Raw genomic sequence first — 321 nt, 5'->3', positions numbered from 1 at the left:
GACTGCAGAAGTGGATGACCTTATACAAAGTGGCTACTGGCCCACCACCCTCAATTTTGCAACAATTTATGAGGAACACTTTTAACTTTTTTACTTTTGAGAGCATGAAGATGGCATCACCCGGAATGTCCTCTCAGGCATTTCTACAAATGCTTGAGAAGCGGACTGTTCGCTTTGGGCGTGTCAGTATTTCTTTCCTTATTCTGCAGCATCCTACATTATTTATGTTTTGATATTAGACGTTCTTTTTCTAATTGTTTTGTGCTGTTATTTGTTTTAATAGAGTGGAAAGCTCTCATCTGACAGCTTTCAGAAAAGCTT

The sequence above is a fragment of the Etheostoma spectabile genome, chromosome 5 (assembly GCF_008692095.1).
Source record: "Etheostoma spectabile isolate EspeVRDwgs_2016 chromosome 5, UIUC_Espe_1.0, whole genome shotgun sequence".
Taxonomy (NCBI): domain Eukaryota; kingdom Metazoa; phylum Chordata; class Actinopteri; order Perciformes; family Percidae; genus Etheostoma; species Etheostoma spectabile.
This window is presented reverse-complemented; position numbering follows the sequence as displayed.